Source organism: Crocodylus porosus, unplaced genomic scaffold (genome assembly GCF_001723895.1).
Source record: "Crocodylus porosus isolate Cpor-Errol unplaced genomic scaffold, CroPor_comp1, whole genome shotgun sequence".
NCBI classification, from domain to species: domain Eukaryota; kingdom Metazoa; phylum Chordata; order Crocodylia; family Crocodylidae; genus Crocodylus; species Crocodylus porosus.
Genome location: NW_017728947.1, coordinates 13,345,634 through 13,364,088, shown reverse-complemented (window position 1 = coordinate 13,364,088; position 18,455 = coordinate 13,345,634).

Below are 18,455 nucleotides of genomic sequence, written 5' to 3'. Positions count from 1 at the left end.
GAGATAACCATCTGACGCATAACACTTCTGGCCTCTCTATGGGGAGCAGAGTGCTTTTTGAAATCCTGGCCTTGGCTGATTAGCAGCTCCCTGCTTAGCTGAGACCCATCTGATGAGGACATGCCAGTACCTAGTGTAGGAGAAGGAGGTATTACACATTTCTTGAATTTGGATGAAGAGAAGTTCTCCCACAATCGATGCTTTCTTTGAATTCACTTGATTTTGCAGAGACCTAGAGGTAGTTGAACAGATTACCCTGGGCTGCCTTGGGAGTGCCGCTCCTCATTTCCCTCTCACTTTTTCTCTGTCCTTCGAGAAGGCTAAGAGAAGAGATATGGCAAGGGAGGACAAAGCAATCCTGAACAAAATCTGATTCACTCTGTCCAGGGGGGAGAGGTTTGCAGCTGGATTTGGGGGAGGAGAGGTCTGCAAACCCAGCTCCAAAAGGTTCTGCATGCAGGATTTTGTAAAGAAAACATTGCATAGGAAAGAAAGCATTGGAAAAAAAATCATTTTTGCAATGCACCTCCCATAACAGTACATCCTGCAAACAAAAAACTCAGAAAAAAAAAGCTGTTTTGGAGCTGTGGCAGCAGGCGTTAACACCAGCCCCTCACCACCCTCAGCAACCATGCATATGAAATGCATTATAATGCATTGAAGACTTGCTAAAGTTTTTAACAACTTGCTAAAGGCTAAAGGCCCTGGGAGGGACATGCATGGAGAAGTTTTGCAGATTGCCTGCTTGCCGCTGGAGGGGGGTGGTTATTTAGTCTTTGTTTAGTCGTTTTTCTTATAAGACGTGCTGGCTGCACCCTAGCTAACACTTTGAAACTCTTCGCAACTCTTTCCAGTAATACCACGAATCCATAAATCCCCCCCCAAGCACAGCACTCCCCGCACCACACACACAAAGTCAGTGGGACATATTACCTAAATATTACCTGGGATGCTGCATACCCTGGGCATCGGGTCTGGCAGGCAGTGTCCTGCCCCTGGACTTTTTTTTGTCGTGGTTCTGAAATGGAATGTGATGAAGTTCAGAAAGTTTGCAATACTGAAGGAAGTCATGTAACCACTCACTCCAAAGTTTCATACTACTTACAAAAAACTTACCATTATGGTGATGCTGCATCTGTTGTTGGGAGCTATGTCCACTGCAGTGGCAGCACACGACGGGGGGTGCGAGGACAGGAGGGTACAGGGGTGGGAGGACATACACTATAGGTGACAGGGAGTAGAAAATTAAGGTATTATTGGCCTCCCCCACTTTAAAATAATAATACATTTTTCTGAGCGAACCCATCCTGACCTGAACCTATGGTCACTCCACTGTGTGCTGTGGGGGAGGAGTGAGGAGGGTGAGAAAGAACACCCAGCGGCTCCTACTGGCTACAGGCTGGAACACCGCGCCCCCTTGTGGTGAAGGGATTAGTTAGAAGTCTTTGGAGTCTCTGGCTGTTTGCACGAACAAATCCACAGTGTAACTGGAGAGTGCCACAAATTAACACGTCTCCAAGTAGTGTTAGTTTAAGGTGGTAAATGGACATTAGGGCGGCAGGAAAACTCAGGTCACACAAACACAGTTGCGTCGGTGTAAGCAGGAAATACTGTTTTGTCTACACACGCCCCTAGTCATCTAGCATCTATGACATATTTTGCAAAAGTTTGTTGGATTTAGCTTTTTCTTTTTTCCATAGCCTGTCCTGTTGTGTAATGTTACTGCATTTAACAAAAAATACCTGCTCAGTTCCATGCATGAAGTGGCTGTAATTCAAAGCCTGATGAAGTGATTTATATTTTGTCAGATCATGTGGGATTCTTCATGGTGGCAGACACAATTATGTGAGAAATTATAATTACTAGTATTTGGGGGTTTTTTCACTGTGAGACATTTATTTAGGTTTGTCGATCTAACTTTCACAAGGATTTGAAGATATTCAATTGCGAACATTAAAAATCAAAAGGAATAGCCAGCTTACCATTTGTTTTGTAGTCACCTCACTGAAACTGGTTCTGTATGGAGTACTGGACTGAAGCTACCCACTGATTTAAAAACTAATTCCACGTAGTCTCTAACCAAATCTGAGTTATATGACCTGTGTCTTATTAATGAAATCAAGTCAGCAATAGCTGCCCTGTTTAATGACCTTCAAATGCAGAAAAGGTGTGAGCCGCTGAGAAAAAGTTTACCAAATTCAAAAACAAATCTGTTTGACTTTGAGAGTGCAAAAAGCATCTTAAAATTTTAAACTTATTTCTTTATCACTTTTATAACACAAAAATGCCAAATGTTTTTCTTTTTTCCTCTTGGGCTAAGGGTTTTTATAGTACACCCAGTTTTGACGTACGATAGGTAAAAAGCTAATGGGACCCAACCTTACCTTAACAATAAATGCAAAACCTGTTAATTAATCTCTACTGTCATTATCATCACCCCCCCCCCCCACAAAATCACCAGAATCTACAGATCATTCACAATCTGTTCAAGAATGTGATATATGTCATGTGGTGTACCAAATGCCCTCATGGAAACTATAGGGGTGAAACTAGACAAAAACTATGCACCAGAATGAATGAGCATAGAATAAGGATACAGGGCAGACACTAGAACACAGGTAGGAGAATGTTTTTCACAGGGAAAAAACTGCTCTGTTACTTATCTCTCAGTCCTTGTGCTCAAGGGAATTCATTAGCTTATGGGATATGAAGAACCAGGGACTTAACACAGACATTGATTTCATAGCCCATTTACAATCTACTAGATCCCTGCTAATCTCTCTGAACTCCATAGGTGGTAGTGACCCTTTTGAATGGTCTTGCCCTTCCACTTATCAGGTTAACCTTTCTATTGCATTTATTTTGTCTGCTAGCTACCTGATAATATTTATCATCCTGCTTTTATTTAAATATGGAGTTCTGCACAAACCTGTGTTCTATGTGTTACTTAACTCTGCTGTGCCTGGTTTTTTTCTCAGAGATCTAAGGAAGAGCTGCCTGAAATCTTTGGCATGACCCTCCCTGCTATACAGTTGGTACAAAAAGATATGACCCACTACAAGCCATGCCTCTCTAAATGTTCAGGAGATACTTCTGCTCACATAAGCATCCAGAAGTTTAGGCCCTTGTTTAAACTTATTCTAGTCTTTTTGACCTGGTGATTGGACTGAAAATCTTATGAGATCTAGACACTTTTCTGGTATTATCCATTTAAAAAACTCTAGGAACATTCTTCCTTGTTCTTCCTCCCCACCCCTCATCGGATATCAGAGAGTGAAGATGAATAATTGTTAAGGAATTTGACTTCAGTGGGATCTGGGTCACAACCAATAAAACAGAAGAGGGAAAGGAGGGAAACCCTTAACTGACTCAGAGTGTTCTTAATCTGGAAAGGTTTGCATCTAGTAAAATGTGAGCATTGGGTTTATATCATCTTTGATTTTATCCAAAATGGTGGGATTCTATAATAACTTCTCAAGCTAGTGGCATCTCGCACATACTGAAATTGCTTACATCCTTCAGATATAATTTCATGAAATGGCTGCTTGTCTGGTAGATAGTCATTCTTCCTCTAATATTTGAACATCTTAGGGAGAAGTCATTATGTTATGCAATATATAGAGAGTGCTCAATAATTACATTTTGACAAATATATGCTTCTCATTCACAATCTGTTAAAAATAATTCACCTACCTTAAACTCCTAGTCTCCCTGCTGTGTTATTGCTGCATTAGTTAATATATGATCTTCCAATTCTTTATAAAGCTGATTTTTAGATACTGTGTTTAGGTGGCTACACATACACAAATATTTTTTACAATTTCATATGTAATTTGTGTGCACAGTTGTCATGGTTGTAGGAGAAAGTCAGACGGTGCAAATTTGTCCAAGGTACATTTATTTATGCACATTGGTGAGAGTGAATTGTAAGGTCCCAGTAAACCCGCACTTACCAGTATAAGATTGTGTCTTTATATTTTGGCTCCCAGTTTATTTTTATATGACTGAAATCTGTTGGTGTCAGCTGTCAGATCCCTTAAAGAGCTCTAGGACTGTAAGGGGGTTTCATGGCATCCTCACTTTAATTTTGTAATAAGATATGTTCTTGTAGTTTCTCTATTTTTACTTATCTCCTTTCTCCCTTCCCTGATCACCTTGCACTCTTCAGATCATAAGTAAGGCCTAAAAGGGCTCTTAGATTTGCCACCTCTCTGTCTGATGACCAATGAAATGGTCTTGGTTTCAATGCTGTGTGGTTGGATTTGATATCTGCCTTTGTTCCATTGAACTGACTGTCTGAATCAGCTGTGTCCATTAACAGTGGGCTACCTTGTATCATATTTATTTAAAAAGCATGGGAATATTGTTAACCAAAATAGCAGAATTGGAATACATTCAATCCAAAGAGATTTTTTTCCCTCTGCATTCAAGGCATCAAAATTATTCTTCCATCAAAACATAACAATTGTTATGAATGATATCATAATACTGTGAACTGCTTAAGAGCTTCCACTTTAAAATTGTAATGGGCCATGCAGACAGAAGGGAAAAAAAGGCTAAAAGCATAAATTGAAGATAATCAATGTGAATAGACCTTACCCATTGTGCAGTTTGAATAGGATAAGCACACATTATCTGGCATAATTGGTTCATGTGATTTTCTAATTGAAGAGAAGAAGTAATTAGAGCCTAATTGAACCAAAGTAACACAATGTCTGTCAGCATTTCTCCTTCTACCACACATTATATTATTACCTGTCATCTTTTACTTTGGTTAGATCGAAAAAAAGAGAAAAAGAAAAAAACATTGTAAAACCTTTAGATTTCTAATAAGCGAAGCAAGGATACAGATAAAAGAGGCTAAAAAAAAAGAAGCAAAAAACAAGATTGGGATTAACTACATGATGTCTATGACCTCTAAGATGTTTTCAAATTGGGAGTGCTCAGTTTGCCTAATTAAAAAAATGAGTCACATTTTGCAGAATGATGTTATAAATTTAGGCTGTCCCCCCACCCCCCAAATGTTCTTTACTCACGAGTGTGTTCTTCACTGAACTTGTTTTCTAATTAAGGCTCTGTGGAAAGATGTACAAGCATGGTTTGGGGGGAAGATAATATTTGCTGTTTTAGCAGAAAGTTGGGAAATCCCATCCATTCCAGAATCCTAGGCTGAGTGGTATCTAATGCCATGTGGTGGCAGGACAGTGTTTGGAGCAGAGTTGTGTCTCTTTTAAAATATTCTTGGTGAATTTCTACAATTAAGGGGAGCAAGAAAACTAACAGGAGAGAAACTCAATAACAATCCTATTGTATGGCCTGTCAGATTTTCTCCCTATCACCATGTACACACACATTATTGGCCTGTATTGCTCATAAAACATACTGCACTTCTATGCCTTTTGAATACATTTCAGCTGCTTCCAACTCTTGATTCACATTTTGGATTCTGAGCCAAGGGGATGATGTATTTGGGAAACTTTCCAGACTAAAGGGTATATTATCCTCTTGATTACTGTCCTTCCATTTTGTGTGCCTAACTCTCATTAGTGGTAAAGAGAGAACAAAGAGGCTATATAATATATATACACTCCAGAGACATGCGAATTGAGTAATAAATTTCCCATCTACCATGACTCTTGGTTCTGTTCAACATGCAAATTATTTCTGAATATTCGGTGGAAAACATTTAGCTACTGGATATTCTGGAGAACATGTGACAGTGTAAGGCCAGGAGAGCAAAGGGAAATTTTCAGGTGTTTGTAATACCAATCCAGAAAAGCTTTACTATTGTGACCTAACCATTTTGCAAACATTCATTGCCTGAATGGGTGTTTAGTTGCTGGAAGGAGTTGTTCCCGAATCTGAAGCCTCTTTGTCATGAAAGCACTACACACCAATAGTTCTTAAAAATAAAAGAGAAAGCAAAGACTTTATTTAACACTTCCTGCTTCCTGCAAACTCATGCACATGCAGAAAACATCTTGGTGTTTTACTCTGGATGCACTCTTCATCTGTACTGATGTGCTTCATCTTCTATTTGTTCCTGATCTTAACAAAGTTGTTGAATTCTGTTACCTGGAATCACTGAAACTTAAATGCTTTCCAGTACTTTAAAAAAAATATAAAATTGCATATCAAATATATAAAGACGCAATAAATGCCTTCTCTGAGAACTTATGCTCTGCAAGAGCACCCAAATCAATAGGTATACAGTCAAAAAAGCTGACTTAAGAGAAGATCCTTCAAGTGGTAACTACAGCTTGCCATAGGTGTCCTGATGAAGAATGCCTTGCATTGAAAACTTGTTGAACCTTACCCATGCACTTGGTTCAATAAAAGATATCACCCCCCCAAAATTCTTGCCTCTTGCATAAAGCTTGCTATAAAAATTGTCAGAGGAAGAATTTGGGGGGAATGGAGTTGGGTCCAACTAGCAAATCCTTATCTGTCTGCATCTGGCATTCATTATGGAACCTGGCTATTTGAAAAGGCTTTGAAGATGCTTGCTAGCTGCTTGAATTGCATCCAGACTAAATCAGGCTCCAGTGCAGAGGAGGGAGCATGGATGTCATGAACCAATTGCCTTCTCATTTGGATTGTGGCTGGCTGCTGTGTTCTGTGTTAGCTGACAATTCTGGACTGATCAAGGAAGGTGTTCCCAGATACAGGTTATATGTCACAGGTTTTCAAACTGTGTGCGTTTAGTTAATAGCAGTATGCAGAAAGTCGGCTGTTACGAACTGCTGGCTTGCATCCTAGTTTTCAGCAACAAAATCACTAAAATACGTTAAATATTTTCCTCAGGTGAATGAGATGTTTTCCATGTGAAGATCTGTTCTGGCTGTTACAAAGATGCTGGGTGGGATGGGGTATGGAAGGGAGATAGTTTGTACGATGGTACAGGATGATTGGTAAGGAAAGTGATTCACACATCAATGTCTCTGCCAACCTCTTGCCCTACAATAATGCAGTGTTGCAGTAAAATGAGCACATCCAAATCTAGTGTGGTCTGCTTTAGAGAGGAGAGCCTCCTCCAGTCTCGTTGTCACAAATACAGATTCAAATGGCTGTGAGCGCCAGGGCTGCTATTTGAATATTCCAAATCAGCAAGATATTTAATAGGACCTTAAAGATATGTTGCATGCAGGAAGAGAGCTGGGTTTCAGCCCAAATGGATGGCATAGAATCAATGAGTCAGAAGGGACCTAGACAGATCATCGGGTCGGACCCCCCGCCATGGGCAGGAAGGAGCACTGGGGGTGGCAGGGGTCACAAGACCCCAGCCAGGCGCCTATCCAGTCTCCTTTTGAAGATTTCCAGGGAAGGTGAGAGCACCACCTCTCTGGGAAGCATATGCTCCCTTTCTCTTTTTTATTCTAGAATGATGATGTTCTGTCAGCGCGACTGATATGGTCCCATTGTATTAACCACTGCCTCCAAAAAATGTGTCCCAGAACATCTTCAAGCCATCCTCTGTGTAGCTGACTTGTTTAGAGCGAAGCTGCTATGGCTGTGCCATAAAAAACAGTATGTACTCATCTGTGGTTAAATCAAGTGTAACACCATTCTCCTTTTGGTTTGTCATAGGGAAACTGCAGGCACAATTCCTACTTCAGGCTTTACATCTTCTGCTAAGTAAATACCCCCATAAATACACCCAATGATCATTCAAATGATAGGCTAACATCAGAATTTAATATCTGAGTAACTTCTCTGACCTAGTTATAGCCCTTAGAGTTAGGAAGTAGAGAGCCAAAGATATCCCGTGACAAGCAAAACTCCTTGGTACATTCTGAACCTGCTCCCAGCCATAAATCTGCACTCTGAATTGACAATGAGCAATTGATAGGTGCTTAAACTGGACACAGCTGACCTCAGTTGCAGTACTATCCTCTTATAAGGGTTTGCCACTGCTCAAATGCTAGTATTTCCACACTTTTAGCTGCACAAGTTGAATTCGTCTTGGTAGGATTGGCCACCCCATGTCTTTAGATAAAAGTCTCTGTCTTTTCATATGCTCAGTTGCTCCCCTAAATGGATCATTAACACTTTCTGCTAGTGGTAGCTGTTTTTCTTTTTTCAGTCTTTTTGCTAAAACTGAAATGCTTTTCCAGGGTATTATCCAAGTTCTCAATTAGGGGTCTCCTTTTCCTGAAATATATTCTATCTGCACATACAGTAGGAGGGAGATGGGAATGCATAGTCAACAACAATATGCTTACTGGAAGTAAATATGCTTTTCTTGAAGTAGAAAAAGGCAAAAAGCCTGTGACAACAGCTACAGTAAAACAACTAATCTATGGACCAATAGTGGGTGGAGAGGAGGTTAGGCCATTATATAATGATTTAGGGTATACCTCAGGAAGGATCTTGGATGTATGACAAACCTTCAGCATATGTATGGTCCTAGAGCTGGGTTCATGCCTTGCTAAATGGGAACTTAGCTGAATGCAGGAAGTTGGAGGTGGAGACCTATGGTAGGACATAGTGGGTACATTTACACAAGACACTAGAAGTGCAGCAGACTAATTCTACTGCACATTAGCGCATCATGGCGAAAGTCCTGCTAATTGCTAATGCACAGTAGAATTAGTCTACTGTGCATTAGAGTCACAAAAGGCACTACTGCGCTGTAGTGCCAATTACAGCGCATTAAGCTTAGTACCTGTATTACAAATACTAAACTTAATGTGCCATAATTACAGCACATTAATGGATGTGTAGACATTCCCATTGTTTCTTAAGAATGCCGTGTGGTTGAAAAGCTTTAAATTTCAAAAGTGCAATAGAATTTAATTTGGTTTTATCCTGTGGCACTCAATGAATTGCATACAAGCAAAGCAAAGTAACTTCTTCTCTGAAGTGGTTTTGTGAAACGGGTACCTCTGTCTGGGCAGGTCTAACTTAGCTAGGTTGTAAAGACAGACACTGAGACTGTGCTACCAAGCTGAAGTTGCAGTTCTGCTTGAGAAAAGAAGAGAGTGATGGCAGAAGAAGTGTAAAGAACAGCAAAAATGGGTTAGTTGAATGCAGATTTATAGTTAATGGAAGAATACACAGGGGGGTATCCAGACGAGTGTGGACATTTATTTTCCTGGGGACAAGTAGCAGCAGTACAACATTTTTAGTAATAGAATTGAAAGGTCATGCTTCTGTTTTCTGGATTGGCACTTTCTGCCCTTTTGTGATCTCAGCTTCCCACTGTGCCACAAAAGGGATAGAAATGCACTGACCAAAGATCTGGCTCGGCTGGTTTATAACATTCATAGATTCCTTTTGCAATGACTTGCCTTAGCTAATGCATAGAAAAGCATAAGAGCATATCAGCTAGCATAAATCAGTATTGCTCAAGTGAGGTTGAAGGAGCCACATACACTTACAGCAGCTGAGGCTCTGACTCATGTTAAAAAGGCCTAGCAAATGTTCCACAATCCTGCTTTAAAACAAGACATTGCTTTCTTTCCTTTTGGACTGAACAAGCCACAGCCTACTGGCAGCACCTGTTCATAAGATTAAACTTTCAGCTGCTTGCATTTCTTTTGTTCCTTGCACGGAAACTTGCCTCTGGTTTGCCTGAGAGGAAAGATAAAAATTAGCCTCTACAAACTGTTGTACAGCCTTTGAGTTTGAATCTGGAATTCAAATTAAAAAAGGCATGATGTTCTCCCATGAACTCTTTCTTCTTGACATGACAGTCATACAAATCCTGGGCGCTGTGATGATGAATCAATGGTGCCTTTTAGTTTTTAGCATTTGTGCTGTTTCGTGTTCCATGCTGTGGCATTGTAGGTGGAATCTGTTACTCTCCCATCTGCCGGAGACCACCGCAGGGGCAGGCTCATTTAGGAATGTCACATTTGCTATTCTAAAGTACATGTTTTGCAATGAATCTGTACAAATGATTTGTTCCACCGTGTCACTTTTCCAGAGGTGAGAAAGTGTTATATTCAAGTATATATAAAACACTTTAGACAAAGTAAATATTAAAACGTTGAAGCTCCTGATGTAGGCTTGTAAAAAAAGTATCAGTTTCATTTATCAGCTACTTAATGTAGAGGTTCCCTCCCCTCCTCCCCACGGGGGAAGCCTTGCATTACCTTCTCCTTGCATATGGTAATAACAATTTTCTACCTGGGATAGAAATGAAGCATGCTGGGTCAGATTCTCTATTATGTTTTGGCTGCCTTGCACTACCCAGGATGCACAGAGGTACTGATAAGTTTCATTTGGCTCGCTGGAAGTCCCCGGTGTAGGGGGAAAGCTCCCAATGTAGGGGGGAGTTGTGAGTGCAGTCTTTAGTAACATAATGGGGAGAGGAATGAGGGAGGGAAGGCACACTAGTCCTGGGCCCCCAAGTCTTTCCTGCAGCAAGCTCATGCTACCTGGCTATAGGAGAGGAAAGATAAAAATTAATCAGTAAGGTTTTGATTCCCTAGGGCAGGTAAGACTGATGACCCTCCTTCCCCCTTCCCCCACCCAGGGCACAGAGGAGTTTTTCCCAGGGTGAAAAACTTATTAGTTATGTCTCTGGTAATTTTGCTCTGAACCCAATAGTGTAACTGGGGGTGGGCTAGCAGGGTACCAGCCCTGGGTGGCAGCTTAAGAGGGGCACCAGAATGTTCCCTCACTCCTACTGAGTCCATGTCCCAGCAGCAAAAACCAGACAACAACTCTGTATCAGAATGAATGCACACCAAAAATCTGCCAAAGACAAGAGCCCAATTACCTGTGGGGACACATTTCTCACAAGACAACCACAGTCTCTCCAATTTCTCATTTCTAATCCTCAAAGGGAATTTACAAAACACATTTTGCAGATGAGCCTATGAACTTCACTTCATCAACCTACTGGACACAAAAAAAATCAGGGACTGAATATAGGGATTGGATTTATGGCACATTACAACCTGCCTAACATCTGATAACTCAGGTAACCTCTCTGCTATTTACCAGCTACATCTTATCACCAGGTCTAAATTCCCCTTCCCCTGCCCTCAACCTGTTTCTCACTCATTAACTGCCTCAATTTACATTTTCACTGGCTGGCATTCTTGCATACTGGCCTTGGGCTTCTATTCTATTCTATCACATCCAGCAAGAGCACAGAATAACAGCAGACTTTCTCAGCCTGGAGAAGGTTGCAAAGCTTGCAAAGGAGAAATTTTCCAACTATTTTACTTGGTCTAATAAAATCTGTTGGATTTACCCAAAGAAACTTGTAACACTACAGCATCGCTTTTGTAGTAGTCAGGTGCCCAGACACAATGCTGCTGCTGTAAGATCAATGGCTAGGGTGGGTAGATAATGTGGTGGCAGTGGCAGCAGAACAACACTGCTACTACTCCCTCAGGGGACTGTTTTTGAGTCCCCAGAATAGGTAAGACTTCTGTGCCCCTCAGCTCCCTGATCTCTGAACGTACACCCCTCCAGTGCTCTCCCTGTTCTTTGCAAAACTTTCCAAAGACAGAGGTGTTCAGGGTGGCACAGATCCCTTTGTAAAATCCCACAGCTGTAACCCGCTCCCAGAGGTGCATCAGCGGAGACACAAGAGCACAGATTTCAACATGGGCTTTACAAGTGGCACGTACTTGGTTGGCTGGCCAACTCTGGAGTCCGATATTGTGCCTTCCCTGCTTAATTAAAGCCAGAGCCATTTCGACTGCTGTGTAGATGTTGCTGTAGTTAAACACCTTTCCACTTTTTTTTCATTTGGTTGCACAAAGATGGTTAATCATACTGAAGGGTTCCAAAGCAACTTTTACTAAGTTTGTTTTTTGCTTACATACAGAATAAAAAAGAGTAACTGTAATAGAAGTTGATGGATTACATGTAGGGACCTACCCAAATTGAGGAGAGGGGCAGGGATGCATGACAGGCAGCTCTCAGCCAATCAGTGGTAAGGGGTGGAGGCAGCAGCCATCTTGGCTGCTCCCCTTTGTGCTGCCATCCCTCCCCACTTCCCTTTCTCTCCTCTCCCCTCTTTTTGGGTGCATGGCCAGGTCATCGTGGCTGTGGGGATTGCTGGCTCACACTGGGGAGCCAGCATTTTATTTTTAATAAGCGGCTTTTTCATGGAGTTTGTGGACATTGCCTGTGTTCATGGACAATGCCTGATTTTGCGATTTCTGTGAAATCCACAAAATCACAAATTGAGTAGGTCCCAAATTATGTGTTAATGTTTCTGTCTATTCAGGCAACCCTTGAAAACGAGAGATCTTTCTCTATACTTTGCCTGGTTTTAAAAACGAACATAATAAAAAAGGATGTGAAGGAGGTGTTCCATTAAAGATGCCGTTTATGCTCATTGACAAGATACACAATTGTACCAAGTTATACAAAATGAAATACAGATTTCAAATGAAGCTCTCACCTTTGAGCCCTTGGTTTAATGAAATGATGTATTTCAGGAACACTAAACATGAAAATGTTACTAACAGAAAAGACAAGGCTACCCACCTTATTATGATGACACACATTGAAAGGTGAAGCTCTGATCTTTGCGTGTACTCTCCTTTTTGTTTGACAAATACATCTCAATGAGGTTTTATCGCCAATGTCTTCAGTTTTCCTTGAGGTATATAGCACAGATGTTTGAACATGCATGCATTTAAAGGTTCTCAGTCTTGCTGGCCTTCAATAGTGGGTGGAGGTGAGTAAAAGATCAAAAGAATATTGTCTGTGTTTCTGAATGCCTTTCATCTAATTCTCCCAAGGCTTTGCAGAAGCACTATTGAGGACATGGAGGAGTAATCTCAAAGGAGTCAAAGGCCAGATTGTTTTTATTTTTAAATATAGTGAGCCTCATTCATTTGTAAATTGATAGAAAATTAATTTAAGTGTTTGCATGTACTGTTGGTTGATGGAGGTCATATTTAAACTCGCTGTTACAATTACCCTTACATTGCAAGCTTCCTTACAAAGCAGATGCTGCAGGTACTCTGTGATGCAGATAGCAAGTATGAAGTTTATTGCATTTAAGTTTTTTCATTGTATGATGATAGCAGAAATGAAAGCCGAGTCTTAAATACCTTGCTAGAAGCAGTAGCTATAACACTCTTGGTGCTTCCTTGTGCTGTGGGGAGGGGCAGTTCCTTACTTATCCTGAAGGAAGCATTGAGAGGGGTTATGCACACTTCTCTAAGGGGTAATAGAGAATGTGGGCCAAGATGGGTGAGAGTGAGAAAAAGGGCCAGTACCTGTTATCTCAACTCCACTTGAGAAGCCCTTTAATCCATAGGGGTCTCATTTAACTTCAGTGGAGCAAGTTCATGGTGCTACTCCATTTGAGCATGGGGAACAGAATCTGACCTAAAATAAAGGCCTATAAAATGGAGACCAGTATCTCTGATTATCAATTGTCTTAGAAAGGCAGCATCACCATCTGAAACCATACCTTCAAGGGTGACTCTCCTAGCATAAGATAGGAAACTATGTGGAGATCTTCCTTTTAGAAACTGTAATGTAAAGTTGCGGTGGCTGGCTGTCACTATCTTGTAGATGGACATGTTATTTTGTTCTGCACAACTTGCTTCAGAGGCACAAGGCAAAAACTCTAAAAGGAGCAATGTATGTGTTGGACAGAAGGATGTACCCACGTCAAAACTAACCTGGAAAATCCAGTCAGCCTCAGAAAGGCTGTTCTGCCCAAAGTAAAGTATGTAGAACCTGGTCTGTAGGCTTCTGTAAAGATGAATCCAGGAATTGCCTAGGGAATATAGGAGGGAAGATGTTTTTTAGTATCCAGATCGGGGGAAAAAGTCATTGGATGCAAACAAGCATTTACTGCACTCTATCTAGGTCTAGGTGGTTCACTGCTGCACATACAGCAGTTTGCCGCTGCTAGGAGCAGTGTGCGCTGCTGTTTGCTGCTCCCAGCTGTGTGGGGAAACCAGTGTAAGTAACTTGGTGTTCAGGGGCGATGGAGGAGACGGGATCAGGATCACGGTGGGGTGGGCTAGCAAGCCTGGGGGGATTGGCAAGTTCACCAGATGTTGGTGGGTCTGGGGGGTTTGCCCATTGTGGGGCTAAAAGCAGCCAAGTTAGGGTTGATTGCAGGGCTTGTGAGGGAGGTGTGCTTGGGAATAGCACAACCCCGGGGCTGGAGTGAGTGCCTGGGCTTTCCCAGCACTGGGGTTCTGCTGAGAACCCATACAGGCCTTCACCCTTCATAGCTTGGGTTAACCTGATCTTGATCTAAATTAGTGTATCTACACAGGTGAACTAATTTAGATTAGGGTTGACACTTTTTGGGGCAATTTAAGCCCCCTACACATGTTCAATTGGGCATTTAGATTGACCTAACCCTGGTTGGGTCAATTTAAATGTGAAGTCTGTATGTACCCCTAGTTATCTTTATTTTTCAGAGCGCTATTCTTGTGGGTCGTGCCACTGTATAATTGTGTGCATGCATATCAATAAATAAACCTAACGTGTATGTATATGGAATTATAAATAATTTAAATTAGAAAACAGGAAAGCACACGGACAATGTAAAAATTTTTTTCAGCTGAATTTCATTGACAACCACACGCACATAAAATATAAAATGTGAATGTATATGAAAAGTTGTGAGGACTCACAGAGAGGTGTGATTTATTTTGCTTGAAAGTCTGAGAAGTATTTGAAATCATGTCAGATTTCTGAGCACAAGAGAAGGGAAGACATGACATCGTTAATTTAAAGATGGCCACAAAATCCAGCAAGCATTTATGGACCAATTAAATTAATGTCAGTTATGGGGAAACAATTCTGCAGTCTTTACAGGACAGCAGCCTATAACACGCAATTTGATTAGGCAACGTACATGGATTTACAAGAGAGAGGTCTTAGTTAACTAAGATGTCAGAACTCATATCACTTATTGATGTATTCATATTGGTTATTGGCTAATACAGAACGTGACCCTTTTTCTATTGAAGTCCTAGCAAAAACTCTTTGGAGTTTTATGCATGTAGGATCAGGTCCATAATGCTTTTTTTGCAACTATCATGGATTAATTAATTGCAGGATGATTTGAGTAAACTATCCTTTGATGATACAACATATTTTAATTAGGTTGGGGGAATGGAATTATTCAGAAAATATGTTGCAGAAGCCTGATTCTTAAAAAAAGGAAATTGAGCTGTTGCTTTTTTTCCTTCTTTTTAAGCTGCTGGCATTGCTTTGTAATGAGTGGTGGAGTGCTTTGGAACAAGTTCTCTGCAGCATTGTTCCTGAATGAGGGGGCTAAGGCAGCCGTAAAACTGGTTTTCCTGGCTACTTGAAAACTTCACTCCAGTATAAGAAGGCAGATGTCCAGAGCGGATTAATATATTATAAGGCCCTTTATATGTAGTTGTTGGCATGACAGGCAGATAAGTTGCAAGTTTTAAACTGTTAATTACTCATTTACAAGAAGAGATTACCACTGAAATTTATAGAGGTTTTTTTAAGGTTTAAAACAAAAAAAAATCAACAGTGTAAAGATTTTTTGTGGGGAAACAATGATTCCAAAAGAGCTTTTGCTCTCTTAGCACTATCTTGGGTACTTGTGTGACTTTCCAACCTCCTCCTCTGGTCAGCGCAGTATCTGACCATCTCACAGTTTTTGACACATTTATCCTGGCAACAGCTCAGAGATTGGAAGCTATCTGTTGCTTACAGATTATATTTAGTAACAAAGACCTTAAGCTGTTTGGGACAAGGAATGCATTTTTAAAAAGTGTTGTCCAATGCCCAGCTCTCCGATTCCTGAAAAAGGTCTTTAACAATAAAAACTGGGTAAAAGAAAACTTGCATGTATGTGATGATAACATAACAGTTTTGTCACATCTGATCCCCAAATGTTAGCCTGTAAAAGATTGCTATGGTTCTGTAATATTGTAATATTTGTCTCCGAGTCCTCAGGAGTCTAAAGGGGGTACAGAAGCAATATGTCCAGCTGTTGACTGGGAAGGACTGAGGTGAGCTGCACAGTGGTATTTTCTCTGGATTGATTAAGACCTTGCTAGGATCCCATGGGGTATCCTACCCAGGTGTCTGTAGGGCTAGGGATGCTTATGGCCATTTTAGGTCTTGAAAACTGGTTTTAAACTCAAGCCAGGAAGGATTCAACTAAGCTGTACTGAATTATTGGGTTTGCATCTCGTGCAAACTTACCAACTAGTAAGCTAGTCTTATTTCTGTTGTCTGCAACAGAACAGAAAGGAAATAACTTTGTGCCAAATATCTCCCAGACCATGTATCTACAAAATGGAAACATGAGAACTCATGTTCTTATCTTATCATTTTTTAGGACTTTCTGGTGGTCCATTGTCTGGAAGGAGGAAATGACAGACTCTTGAGATGGCAAGGAAGAATCCCCTAGAGTTCAGGTTTAGCTGTTAACTTCATCCTTAACTCAGCTTTTTAATTTTTTTTGGTAAATTGGAACCTGGGATGATGACTTATAGCTTAGTCATAATATACTGGACTAGTTCAGTAAGTCTCCATTTCCTGGGTGTCTGAGGTACAAGCTACACTGTTGGGGCCACAGTTTCAACCTAGTCTTTAATGTGCCTCCATAAATCGTGGTCAGGTGCAATCAGATAGCTTGACATCTGCATGTCATAAATTGTGCCTGCAAACAAAATTGCATGTGCAAAAAATGGAGGCTAGTGTTTGAAATCCCAGTCCTTTCTTATTTTAAAGTAATTTTCCACATGTGATATATAGTACTACATCAGCAACCTACAGTACAGGCTATCAATTATTTGGACAAAGCCTCAAAGTCTTGCAAAGGCACCAACATTGAGAGACTAGAAAATTTTTTCAGAAAAAAAATGTAGGTGGATTCAAGGAGATTGGGAGCTTTTTAAGTGATGAGACCACACAATATAAAATGTAAGATTAATTAAAACAAACAAACTCTGGGAGCAATGAACCAAAACAGGGAGCACGTGTGAGAACGGGCATGTAGCATTCTATCCAGGAAAAGGATTTAGAGGGTTTGTAGAAAAATCCTTAGAAACCATCAGCTCAGTACTTGGCTGCAGTGAAACTAAGGCAACAAGATACTAGAAAGCACTGAATGAACACAGGCATAGTAGACAGATCAAAAGAAGGGGTGCTATTAATCTGCAAAACCTAGTTAAGCCTCATCTAGGATACTGTATTGTGCATGGTCATTACTTTAAAGGATGACTATTATTAACCTATGATAAATACAACATACAGCAAACAACTAGAATGAGTCAAGGTTTTAAGAATATTTTTTTTGCAAGGGATAAAAAGGTACTTTATTCTTACTGAACAAAAGCAGGCCTGGAGGTGAACCTAGCAGGAGTATTAGTAATGACTTCATGGAGGCATGGGTCACTGTTGAACAAGATAAAGTGCTTACAGGCTTGAAGTTTGGTTCTGCCCTGAAAAATGACTCCAGCAAATTGCTCTAGGTTTCCAGGTTCAGTTGTTTCTCACTGATTCTCATATCAAATGTGCTCATTTTGCAAATAAAAGGGGTGCTTTTTGTTTTGTTTTTACTGTCAGACCTGTACATTTAGTCTGTGCTCAGAAAGTAGTCTTCATCTTCAAAGAGTATATCTCTGAGCAGAGAGAACTGAAATCTGGGAGAAAGATTGTCTTCAGCAGGGTCCACCACTATTAGGATGACACTTTGGGCTGCAAATTATGTAACAGTTGTTTGAGTTATTGAAAGCACCAAATCATTGACTGAATATCTGGGAGGCCAGATCCTCCATTAGTAATTAAGCCTGGTTCTATGGGTTATACCAATCATCTAAAGATCGAGTGCAATGTACACAAATGCTGATATAAAATATATGGAGACAGGTGAAGTTACCAGTCCACAATGAATAAAACCTAACATAGTTGATTTTGTACCTATTCCTTGCCTTGTAATTTTGTATTGCTTAATTTTTTCAGTTGCTCATCACAACGTCTACAACCTGTCTGTCTATGGCTATCACCTTCAGAGATCTTCAAAAGATTTTGTAAAAGTAGAGGGACAAAGAAGCAAAAGCTCTACAGAGCTCTCAGTAAGCTCAGGATAACAAGTGGTAGCCCAGCAGGTCGGCCATAACATGGAGAATTCAGAAGGGCTGATATAAACACATGCTATTCTTCACCGTCGCATCAGTAAACAGGACCCCTTCCTGCAGCAAATCTAAGGGACAAATTCTTATCTCCTTCATAGCAGTGCATAAATCTGGGTCAATGGGTTTGTTTCAGAATTATAGTCACACCAAGGTAGAAGAAATCTAACTCTAACCTTCAGTCATAGGACATTTAAAGGGAGTCCAAACTGGAGCGAATTACACAAGCCTTCAATTCTTACCACACATGCCTTGCAACTGCATGAAATTAATTTCTTCTATGCTATTGTACAAATATATTTTTTATAGTTCATAATATATTGCAATGTATAATTTTATATTTTATAAAATGATAGCGAAGTTGGGCTGGCAGGGACCTCTGGA